Source organism: Diadema setosum, chromosome 9 (genome assembly GCF_964275005.1).
Source record: "Diadema setosum chromosome 9, eeDiaSeto1, whole genome shotgun sequence".
Taxonomy (NCBI): domain Eukaryota; kingdom Metazoa; phylum Echinodermata; class Echinoidea; order Diadematoida; family Diadematidae; genus Diadema; species Diadema setosum.
In genome coordinates this window covers 24,790,979-24,800,793 of record NC_092693.1, presented here as the reverse complement: position 1 = coordinate 24,800,793, position 9,815 = coordinate 24,790,979, and the positions used below count along the sequence as shown (strand labels likewise).

General features: G+C 38.2%; 1 long non-coding RNA gene across 1 annotated transcript; it reads right to left on the bottom strand.

The window, feature by feature from the left end:
* Positions 1-5,510: 5,510 nt before the first annotated feature.
* LOC140232936 (uncharacterized) lies at positions 5,511-8,642 on the bottom strand. Its single transcript, XR_011901509.1, has 3 exons — positions 8,496-8,642; positions 6,551-6,745; positions 5,511-5,650 (listed from the first exon to the last, which is right to left on the bottom strand). It is a non-coding gene; the product is annotated as an uncharacterized lncRNA (long non-coding RNA).
* Positions 8,643-9,815: the final 1,173 nt, after the last annotated feature.

Below are 9,815 nucleotides of genomic sequence, written 5' to 3'. Positions count from 1 at the left end.
GGTAATACATTATACACTAAGTTTTAAGAAAATACCTTCAGGCATTGCATAGAATAATGGGGAAATACTAAAAGCCTGAGCATTTGACCCTTGACATTTGACCTTGAGCACGTGCACCCAAAAGTTGATAGGCAACACTTTGCCTACTCATATAATTATACAAAGTTTCATGAGGATACCTCAAATGGTTTTTTAGTTACGATGTCCACAAATTGATTACGGACGGAAAGACGGACGGACGGACATCCCGAAAACATAATGCCTTTGTCTCTTCTTCGTGGCGGAAGCATAACAATAGTACAAAATGCCAAATAACTAAAAGACAAGTTTTGCATTTTGTGTCAGCCCAGTCTCTGGCACGAAAGTATACACGTATACACAGAAAATGTACGGAGATTCATACGTTCACGTATCTTCATACATAATGATGTTACTATTACTTTCATGCGGGTGTGCTGAAATAAGTACATCCTTACGTCAAACCTGAAGGACCTATGGAATGCAACTGAATGCTGACATGTTTTGATTTCATAATACCTTGATAATCACTTATGCTGCTAAAAGAATGTCTCCTAGAGTAAGAACGCAACGTGCTGAGAGAGTTGAAAGAATCGACCAAAGTGTAATTTAGGGTGGCGCTGCTATAGTAAGAACGGTGTTACAGCGGGAAAGTTTGATCAGGGTATATACCGCGGCACAGAAACGGGACTACATCATTGTCTAATTTACGTCCCGCTTTTTATTGCCGCTGATGTTACTTCCCTTAAAAAGACCTCATCCCGATGTGTTTACGTTACTATTGCGCTCTCCTTGGTTGTCCTATGATGATCAAAAGTGGGGAAATTCTGATAGGGAAGATCGGCGAGAAACTTCACCAAGTCAAAAAAGAGAAAAGTCCTCTTTGGCTTCGTCGTCACAAAGGTGTTGCTAGGATTCTTCCCATTGAAACCGATTCACTTTAAGTGGTGACACCCCACCCCCCACATTTCAAAATCCTGGATCCTCCATTGAGGAGTGATCATCAATATTAAGTGATCCACTTGGTCAACAAAACCTAAAAAAAGAAAGTATATATAGATTACCCTCGAAATTTGTTTTTTTTTTTTTGCCCAATCTCATATTTTGCAGGAGGTTAAAAGAATAGATTTTGGCTTAAAAATTCACAATTACAAGCTTACAATAATTCCGAAGTGATGAGAAATATGATACAAACAGAGAGATAATAAGACGTTGATATCTTCTGTCATAATGTTCATGAGTATGTATAAAATGTTTGGGAACCAACGTACGCTCGCAGGAAGGAGCAGAACCAGACCAAGAAGGTGTGTCGGAATTGCCGTTGGGTAAGCTGCAAGTACGGGTTTTGCGTCCTTTCAGTTGGTATCCGTTGTGGCAGCTGTAGGTTGCTCTGCTGTTCAGTACTACCCCGTCTGTTGTAGTTACATCTCCATTCTCTATATTCCCTAGCTCGTTACAGGACTTGGCTATTATTTAGATAACAAATCAAAGTATACAAAAAGGTTAAGACAAAAAAAGTGACAGGAAAAAACGAAAAAGATAAAAGTATCCACATCTTCTCTCTCCCTTCTCAATCCAGTCATAACTAGAAATGTCGCTTTGACGACAGGTATGCCTCCGCCATAATGCATGCTTCTCCTGATAGGTTTATAGTACATCTTGACAATGTGTGAGGACAGTTTCATATAATTGGCAAAATATCAAAATGACATGTTTGTCACAAATATGTCAAGTGTTCACCTTCCTTGAACTAGGTTTAATTGGATTAATGGCTATATTGTCTAAGAGAGCAGGGATTGGTTATTTGATGATATTTCGTGGACATTTGACCCTTTCATAATTTTATGCATTGAATAATTTAAAACGCAGGGAGAAAAATTGTAATTTTAGGATTAAATAATATAATTTAAACATTTTAACCTGGCCTTTGACCCTTGATCCTTGACCTTATGACCCTAAAAATCCCAAGAAATTTACTGTCAGGCAGTGGATGCAATGATTTTGAGCCACTTCCAGGATATGACAGAAGTAAAATTATGCATTTTCACTTGATTTTGGACCTGTTAACCTTTACGTTGATAAAAAAAAAAACCTTCCCAGAGAATCTCTATTGGGTAAAAACATGCATACACTGAATTTTAAGAAAAATCTTTCAGGCGTTGCATAATATGAGGGAAATAGTGAAGGAGTTGACCTTCCCCTTTGACCCTTGACCTTTGACTCCAAGACCCCCAAATTCCCAAGATAATCACTGCTAGTCAGTACATGCATACGTACTAAGTTCCATAAATGTACCTTGAGCCATTTCCAAGATATGCACAAAAAGTGCAATTTTTAACATTTTCACTTGACATTTGACCTCATGGCCCGAAACTTTCTCTAGAAGATCTTTATTGGGTAATACATGAATACAATAAGTTTCAAGAAAATAACTTCAGGCATTGCATGGATAAGAGGAAACAGTAAAATTTTGAGCAATTGACCTTGATCTTTGACTTTGACCTTGAGCATGTGCACCCAAACGTTGATAGGCACAACTTCGCTCACTCATAAATTGGATATGCCAAGTTTCATAAGGACACCTCAAACGTTTTTTTTTTTTTTTTTTTTTTTTTTTTGTTTAGTTACGGTGTCCACAAAAATGATTACGGACGGACAACCCGAAACAATGATGCCTCTGGCTCCACTTCGCAGCGGTGGCATAAAAATAGTACAAAATGCCAAATAATCAAAAGGCAAGGTTTGCATTTTGTGTCAGCCCAGTTTCTGGCAACATGTATACACGTACACACAAAAATGTACGGAGATTCGTAAGGATGCGCGTATCTTCTTACATAATGATGTTATTATTATTTTCATGCTGTGTGCTGAAATAAGTACATCCTTACGTCAGACCTGAAGGACCTATGGAATGCAACTGAATGCTGGCATGTTTCGATTTCATAATACCTTGATAATCACTTATGCTGCTAAAAGAATGTCTCCTAGAGTAAGAACGCAACGTGCTGAGAGAGTCGAAAGAATCGACCAAAGTGTAATTAAAGGTGGCGCTGCTATAGTAAGAACGGTGTTACAGCGGGAAAGTTTGATCAGGGTATATACAGCTTCACAGAAGCGGGACTACATCGTCATGATCGTTGTCTAATTTACGCCCCGCTGTTCGTTGCCGCTGATGTCACTTCCCTTAAAAATTTTCAATTTCAATTTTATTTTCGTATTTCTCGATGAAGAATACATGATATAACAAAATATGATAATACAGAATGTCGAGCCTGGACACATACATAAAGAAATAGGAATACAAACATAATACATAGCGGTCGATGTGTCATTTTCAATCAAAGTAAAGGATGCAAAGAGAAATACGATGGAACCTACTAAAAAGCAAAGCTTGTTAAGTGTACGTCCCAACAAAAGCCTAGTGTGGGGTACAGGATGAAGAGCACGGGAAAAATTAAAGACCAAAAGTAAGGATAAACAAAAGAGAATGACTATTAATATTCGGGGGTACAGAAGATTCTTCTCACATATATATTATATGTATGTGTATGATAAAATGAGAACAAGTAACCACATGCTGCACACTATAGCAGTTGCTCTAATAGCAATTTTGACATGGGAGTGATATTGTGAATACGACATAATGTTAGGGTTTAACCCACCTAGGCCGGGCTATTCAGGTAGATGATAGAGCAGGGGGGGGGGGGGCCTCCCAGGCCCCCCCCCCCCGGATCTCGGCCGTCAACCGCGCGATCGTGACGAAAATTGGCACACGCATTGCCTATGATGTAATCTAAAGTACCATGAAGTTCATTTTTTCAAAAATTATCATTTACACTAAATAATGCTAATTTATGCATAATGATTCATGAAATCAGACAATTTGGTATAAATCACTAAATAAAGCTCAAAACAGGCACATTTTTTGTGTAAATATTCTTTTTAGTGTCCTTAGCAAATGTAAGAGAAAAAAAAATTGTGCAATCAGAAAAAATTTCCTAAGTATTTTATTGTTTTTTGAATTTCTTATGTATTTCTTTGTTTTTTCGACTTTATGTTTTCCATTGTTTTTTCGATGAAATTTGTCCGTGACATTGTTCCGAACAAAAAAATGCGTTATTAATTGATTTTAATCAATAAAACCCCAAAATAATCATGCTTTTATGAAATTTGTCTGTAAACACAGTTTGCATTGAAATTGTACACAAATTCACGTTTTTAAGCAATTTTTGGTCTGACATGCACGTGCATATTTATGCGCAACTTCGGAACCGCGCACCCGGGCATCGCAAATTTGGTGTCAAAAGATGCGGGAGACTCGAAAGAAAAAAGTCATGAAATGTCGCGGCGATAGCTTCTCGCGATAGCGATACATCGCGCGAAACGTCGAGGGGGGGGGGGGCCTCGGAGGCCCCCCCCCCCCCCCCGGCCTAGTTAGGGTTAAACATTCCGGCTTCCGTAGACACGGGGAAAGATTCGAAAAATGGAAAACATGAACAATTGCAATTCCTATATGTGATATACCAGCCACCTGCAATGCCGCATGAAAAAAAAAAAAAAAAAAAAAGGAAAGAAAGAAAGAAGGGGAAACTATGAACGCTATGCGACACGACCAAAGGTCTTACTAGAAGTGGAAGGAAAAACACCGATGGGCAGGAATTTGAGAGAGCATGTAACTAAATGTATATAATATGCATAAGTCTGTTCACATGGCAACAACCGAGTAGTATAACAGAACAGCCATGAGCATAATAAAAAGGAATGTTAGTGCACTTGTGTGTTGTAGCTATTCAATACATGCTGTCTGAGTTTACGCTTAAAGGATGACAATGACAAACAGCTTTTAACTTCTGTTGGGAGATCATTCCAATATTTTTGACCTGTATACATGTAACCTGTATACCTGTAAAAAGACCTCATCCCGATGTGTTTACGTTACTATTGCGTTCTCCTTGCTTGTCTTAGGATTCTCAAAACTGGGGAAATTCTGATCGGGAGGATCGGCAAGGAAACTTGACATGTCAAAAAAAAAATGTCCGCTTTGGCTTCGTCGTCACAGGGGTGTTGCTAGGATTCTTCCGATCTAAACTGATTTCCTTTAAGTGAGGGGTTTTTGGTGACCCCCCCCCCCCATTCCATTTAGAAACTCTAGTTTCGCCATCGAGGAAGGATCACCAATATTAAGTGATGCACCTGGTCAATAATAGTTGAAATTAGAAAGTATAGATTTTCCCTCCAAATTTGGTATATTTGACCTGATCTCATATTTTTGTAGGAATTAAAAGAATAAATTTTGGTTTAAAAATTCACAACTAAAGCTTACAATTCATAATTCCGAAGTGATCAGAAATATGATCTAAAAAAGAGATAATGAGACCTTGATATCTTCTGTCATAATGTTCATGAGTATGTATAAAATGTTTGGGAACCAACGTACGCTCGCAGGAAGGAGCAGAACCAGACCAAGAAGGTGTGTCGGAATTGCCGTTGGGTAAGCTGCAAGTACGGGTTTTGCTTCCTTTCAGTTGGTATCCGTTGTGGCAGCTGTAGGTTGCTCTGCTGTTCAGTGCTACCCCGTCTGTTGTAGCTACATCTCCATTCTCTATCTCCCTTAGTTCGTTACAGGACTTGGCTATTGTTTAGATAAACAAAGATAACAAATCTTAATAAATAAATAGATAATAAATCTACTATTATTTTCATGCTGTGTGCTGAAATAAGTACATCCTTATGTCAGCCCTGAAGGACCTATGGAATGCAACTGAATGCTGTCATGTTTTGATTTCATAATACCCTGATAATCACTTATGCTGCTAAAAGAATGTCTCCTCGAGTAAGAACGCAACGTACTGAGAGAGTAGAAAGAATCGACCAAAGTGTAATTTAAGATGGCTCTTCTACAGTAAGAACGGTGTTACAGCGGGAAAGTTTGATCAGGGTATATACAGCGGCACAGAAACGGGACTACATCGTTGTCTAATTTACGTCCCGCTGTTCGTTGCCGTTGATGTCACTTCCCTTAAAAAGACCTCATCCCGATGTGTTTACGTTACTATTGCGTTCTCCTTGCTTGTCTTAGGATTATCAAAAATGGGGAAATTCTGATCGGGATGATCGGCGAGAAACTTGAACATGTCAACAACAAAAAAATGTCCGCTTTGGCTTCGTCGTCACAGGGGTGTTGTTAGGATTCTTCCGATTTAAACTAATTTTTTGGTGACCCCCCCATCCCATTTCGAAACTCTAGTTTCGCCCATGAGGAAGGATCATCAATATTAAGTGATGCACCTGGTCAATAGAACTTGAAATTAGAAAGTATAGCTTTTCCCTCCAAATTTGGTATATTTGACCTGATCTCATATTTTTGTAGGAGTTAAAAGCATAGATTTTGGTTTAAAAATTCACAATTAAAAGCTCACAATTCATAATTCCGAAGTGATCAGAAATATGATCTAAAAAGAGATAATGAGACCTTGATATCGTCTGTCATAATGTTCATGAGTATGTACAAAATGTTTGAGGACCAACGTACGCTCGCAGGAAGGAGCAGAACCAGACCAAGAAGGTGTGTCGGAATTGCCGTTGGGTAAGCTGCAAGTACGGGTTTTGCGTCCTTTCAGTTGGTATCCGTTGTGGCAGCTGTAGGTTGCTCTGCTGTTCAGTGCTACCCCGTCTGTTGTAGCTACATCTCCATTCTCTATCTCCCTTAGTTCGTTACAGGACTTGGCTATTATTTACATAAACAAAGATAACAAATCAAAACATACAAAAAGTGACAGGAAAGAACGAAAAAGATAGAAAAAGATAAAAGTACCCATGCACCTCTTCTCAATCTAGTCATAACTAGAAATGTCGCTAAAGCGACTGGTATGCCTCCGCCATAATGCATGCTTTTCCTATAGGTCTACTGTACATCTTGACAATATGTGAGGACAGGATCACATAATTTGCAAAATATTAAAATGATATATTTGTCACAAATGTGTCAAGTATTCATCTTCCTTGTACTAGGTTTGATTAGATTAATGGCTATATTATCTAAGAGAGCAGGTATTGGGGATTTGAGGATTTTTCCTGTCCGTTGACCCTTTCAAAAGTTTATACATTTAATAATTTCCAAGGCAGGGAGAAAAAGTGCAATTTGAGTATTTAATGATATAATTTCAGCATTTTTCCTGACCTTTGATCCTTGATCCTACGACCCTAAAATTCCCAACAGAATTACTGTCAGGCAGCGGATGCATTAATTTGAGCCACTTCCAGGATATGACAGAAGCGAAATTATGCATTTTCACTTCATCTTTGACCTGTTCATCTTTACGTTGAAAAAAAAAAACAAAAAAAAAAAAACCCTTCCCAGAGAATCTCTATTGGGTAACACATGTATACACTAAGGTTTAAGAAAAATCCTTCAGGCATTGCATATTATGATATGAGGGCAATAGTGAAATTTTGAGCTTTTGACCTTGACCTTGACCTTTGAGCTTAAGCATGTGCACCCAAAAGCTGATAGGCACAACTTCGTCCACTCATACAAAGTTTCATTAGGATACGTCAAACGGTTTTTAGTTACGCCGTCCACAACTTCTTGGAGGGGGCATAAAAATGGTACGAAATGCGAAATGATTAAAAGACAAAGTGTTGCATTTTGTGTCAGCCCACTTTCCGGCAAAAGTATATACGTACACAGAAAATGTACGGAGATTCATAAGTATGCACATATCTTCTTACATAATGATGTTGCTATTATTTTCATGCTGTCTGCTGAAATAAGTACATCCTTATGTCAGCCCTGAAGGACCTATGGAATGCAACTGAATGCTGACATGTTTTGATTTCATAATACCTTGATAATCACTTATGCTGCCAAAAGAATATCTCCTGGAGTAAGAACGCAACGTGCTGAGAGCGTTGAAAGAATCGACCAAAGTGTAATTTAGGGTGGCGCTACTATAATAAGAACGGTGTTACAGCGGGAAAGTTTGATCAGGGTATATACAGCTTCATAGAAGCGGCACTACATCAGTGTCTAATTTACGTCCCGCTTTTTATTGCCGCTGATGTTAGTAGGCCTGTTGTTTTGGATATCTCGGCCATTTCAAAAACAATTTTCATCAAATAAACATTGAATCCCTCTTGGAAGAGGTTTCTCACTATCTCACCAAAAAAAGAAAAAAAAAAAGAAAAAGAAGCTAAGTCTCAACCAAAACTATACAATCCCTTTAAGGGATCCACTTGGTCAACAAAACTTTAAAAAGAAAGTATAGATTTTCCCTCAAATTTGGTATATTTGGCCCGATCTCATATTTTTGCAGGAGTTAAAAGAATAGATTTTGGCTTGAAAATTCACAATAAATCTCACTATTCATAATTCCGAAGTGATCAGAAATATGATATAAAAAGAGAGATAATGAGACGTTGATATCTTCTGTCATAATGTTCATGAGTATGTATAAAATGTTTGAGAACCAACGTACGCTCGCAGGAAGGAGCAGAACCAGACCAAGAAGGTGTGTCGGAATTGCCGTTGGGTAAGCTGCAAGTACGGGATTTGCGTCCTTTCAGTTGGTATCCGTTGTGGCAGCTGTAGGTTGCTCTGCTGTTCAGTACTACCCCGTCTGTTGTAGCTACATCTCCATTCTCTATCTCCCTTAGTTCGTTACAGGACTTGGCTATTATTTAGATAAACAAAGATAACAAATCAAAACATACAAAAAGGTTAAGACAAAAAAGTGACAGGAAAGAACGAAAAAGATAGAAAAAGATAAAAGTACCCATGCACCTCTTCTCAATCCAGTCATAACTAGAAATGTCGCTAAAGCGACTGGTATGCCTCCGCCATAATGTATGCTTCTCCTATAGGTCTACAGTACATCTTGACAATGTGTGAGCACAGTATCACATAATTTGCAAGACATTAAATGATTGTCACAAATGTGTCAAGTATCCACCTTCCTTGTACTAGGTTTAGTTGGATTAGTGGTTATATTGTCTAAGAGAGCAGGTATTGGGGTTTTGAGGATTTTTCCTTGACCTTTGACCCTTTCAAAAGTTTATACATTGAATAATTTCCAAGGCAGGGAGAAAAAGTGTAATTTCAGTATCAAATAACATAATTTCAGCATTTTTTCCTTACCTTTGACCCTTGACCCTTGATCCTGTGACCCTAAGATTCCCAACAGAATTACTGTAAGGCAGTGGATGCATAAATTTGAGCCAATTCGAGGATATCTATGACAGAAGCGAAATTATGCATTTTCCCTTGATCTTTGACATTTTAACTTTTACTTTGATAAGAAAACCCCTTCCAAAAGAATCTCTGAAGAGATTACTTCAAATGGGCACTAAATGCATTGAAAAAATAATGGATCTAGCGCCTTTTTGAAGCAAGCTCTTTATTTGGTAACACATGTATGCACTAAGGTTTAAGAAAAATTCTTCAGGCATTGCATATAAGGGAGTGCACGGTTGCGCTTTGCGCATGTGCAAAATAAAGGTCAAATGAGAATGTTTGTATATTTGCCATTGACTTTCAAACGAAAAGAATCCTCAGGCAAGTGAGGATTTAGAATGTTAAGTTGTGTGTTTCACCTTGTTAGAACGCACAGGTGGAAGCGATTCATCAATAATGTTTAACAAAAGCTGCACACGCATTTCATTGACATTGATTACAAAGGTGGCATGCTTCAACAAAAAATGCTCTGTCACAGGTCCTTTCCATGTTATTTGAAAGTCTTTGGTGTAAGGGTCAAATGAGACATGAGCTAACCATGAACTCCCTTATTATGATATGAGAG